Source organism: Austrofundulus limnaeus, unplaced genomic scaffold (genome assembly GCF_001266775.1).
Source record: "Austrofundulus limnaeus strain Quisiro unplaced genomic scaffold, Austrofundulus_limnaeus-1.0 Scaffold295, whole genome shotgun sequence".
In the NCBI taxonomy this organism is placed as follows: domain Eukaryota; kingdom Metazoa; phylum Chordata; class Actinopteri; order Cyprinodontiformes; family Rivulidae; genus Austrofundulus; species Austrofundulus limnaeus.
In genome coordinates, this window is record NW_013952697.1 from 647,919 (window position 1) to 650,911 (window position 2,993).

Sequence of the window (2,993 nt, forward strand, 5' to 3'; positions counted from 1 at the left end):
GTCCAGACCTGTCGTATATTTTACGAGCTGTCAGTCTGCTGTTATCCAGACGGGTTTTCTTCATTAATATATTTCGTTTGAAGATATTTTGAGTTGAAAATAAATCACACTCCATAATTATGTTGACAATAGGCTATTCTGCTTGAATTAGTTATAATTTTAAATGTAATAATTTAGATGGACAATATAAATTGTCCGGCCGGCCGGCTTATGGCATGTTCGTACGAACCCTTTTTACGAACAAAAGTAAGAGAAATTTGGGATAAGAATACGAACACATTCTTGCATGAGGCCCATTGTCTACCCTCAAAAATACCACTGAGGTGTATATTTTTATTAAAATTTATTGTGATAAAAACTATAACACATAAAGTGGGGCGGCTGTGGTAGAGTGGTTAGGGGAGTCATCCTGGGACCGGAAGGTCACTGGTTCGATCCCCCGTCCAGCTGTCTCAGTTGTTGTGTCCTTGGGCAAGGCACTTCACCCCTAAATCCTCTGATGTGTGTCTCAACAGTGTATGATTGGCACTGATTAGTCTCCATAGATGATTGTTCATGTTATCTTTGTAGGATCTCTGATAGAGTGCTGTATGGATGGGTAAATGAGGACACAGATTGTAGTGTGAAGAGCTTTGTGTGGCCTGGTTGGGTAGAAAGGCGCTATACAAGTACAGACCATTCACAAAAGATACACCATAAATCTTTATGAAGATGTATCAGAACAAACGTTGCAGCCAAGATTCCTCAGGCATTGAGGTGCGTTGTTGGTGCTTCAGTGCTGTTTACCCGTGTGTATGCTGTGAATTGTACTATTGAAGTAGAACTTTTAAGATGTTTTCTAGTTCTCACAGTGGCAAAAGTGATATGACAATGGAGGTAAAGATGACGGCTTGTTCTACTAAATAAAGCCAATTTTTTAAACAAGAATTCATCCTTTGAGAATTACAAAAATGAGCAACACAATTGTTCTAAATTCTCCCTTTTTAATGCTTAGAAATTGTAGTTAGAAATCCTTTAGAAAAACTGCTCAGATGTATACCAGGTTTTGGATTGATGACCTTACTTGAGGACATGTAGAATTTTCACCCCCAAAGTTTAACAGTTTGCTTTTCTTGTGTCTTTTTTAATCATTATGTACAGAAACCTGCTAAGATCAGTAGCAGTTGATTTTGTGTTGCCTGAAGACCAAATAAAGAGCTGAGTGGTTAAATTTTTTTTTTCATTTCAAACTGAACAGAAAGGTCTATTTGTGAGAACATAGACTAGAATTCTTTGTATTGTGTTCTCTTCATTTCTGGATTCCTTGATGTAATTCCTTTGCATATATGTATTGACGTATTCCTTTCAGAAACACCAACTAGCTTTAGAAAGAAAAATAAGAAATAACTTTAGAAAAGCTGGTATTTATTCCACTCTTGTCCCTTAAACAATCTTTTAAACTAATCCAACAAATGTTTGACATTCAAGGAAATTTCTCAAAACTTTCTCTTTGGAGTGTAAAGAATTCTTCCCTTTTTAATTTAAGTTTTTTCTAAATAAAGCGCTATATAAAATACTTGTATTATTCCGACATGTCCTGGTTGAACTGTAAAAAGAAAAACGTTTTAAAGAACTAAAGCACCAAGACTTGTCTTTAGCATTTTTTATCCTCAGCTTTCATGATTTCTGAGTTTTATTTTTTATACTTTTTAACGATGTTTACTTCTATTTAAAAATAATACAGTTTTCTCACACTTGTAACCATGTCTATATAATAGACATAGTCAATTAAAATTGGCCAATTTAAAAAAAGGTTGAAAAAAATCTGCCTTGACAAACTGAGAACAAATTCCTACAAAGTAATGCCAAATAAATACGAATATACAGTATGTAATTCAGTTTAGGTGATTGAATAAATAAACACATTCTTTAAGTGATTGTGCTAATTCAGCTGAAATGAGATCAGCATAATTTCATCACTTTTCCACATAGACATGCCTGCAAAGTTCTGGCCAATCACACAGAACTTAGTGCACACTCTGTGACAAAAAAAATCTGAGGAGTTCGTGCACAGAATGGATTTTTAAATGTTGTTTTCATCACCTATACTCTGACTTTAAGTACATTTTGCTATTAAAACTTGGTTCATTCTGCCAACATGTCTGTTCTGTGTTTGAGCCCAGCCTCCTCTCTGTATTTGAAAGTGTGCTTTTTGTCTGTCTGTTTTCTTCCACTTATCCGGGGTCGGGTCGCAGGGGCAGCAGCCTAAGCAGAGAGACCCAGACTTCCCTCTCCCCAGCCACTTGGGTCAGCTCATCCGGGGGAATCCCAAGGCGTTCCCAGACCAGCTGAGAAACATAGTCCCTCCAGCGTGTCCTGGGTCTTCCTCGGGGCCTCCTCCCGGTGGGACGTGCCCAGAACACCTCACCAGGGAGGCGTCCAAGAGGCATCTAATCCAGATACTCGAGCCACCTCAACTGGCTCCTCTCGACGTGGAGGAGCAGTGGCTCTACTCTGAGTCCCTCCCGGATGACTGAGCTTCTCACCCTATCTCTAAGGGAGAGCCCAGACACCCTGCAGAGGAAACTCATTTCAGCCGCTTGTATCCGCGATTCCGTTCATTCGGTCACTACACAAAGCTCGTGACCATAGATGAGGGTAGGAACGTAGACCGACCGGTACATTGAGAGCTTCACCTTCTGACTCAGCTCTCTCTTCACCACGACAGACTGGTACAGTGTCCGCATCACTGCAGATGCAGCACCAATCTGCCCGTCGACCTCCCGCTCCATTCTTCCCTGTGTGCTTTTTGTGTTCGCATCATTTCTGAGTCTACAGTAAGAACCATCATCACCATCCAGTTCTTAAAGTTTATGCAGAGCTCTTTGAGGTTGAATGCATTATGTTTTTGATGTCTCACATAACACATTGCTTACCATTGTGTTGAGAACATGTTTTAAAATAGCGTTATCCTCAACAATAAAACAACACTGGCGACTATTGTATGCCAAAAA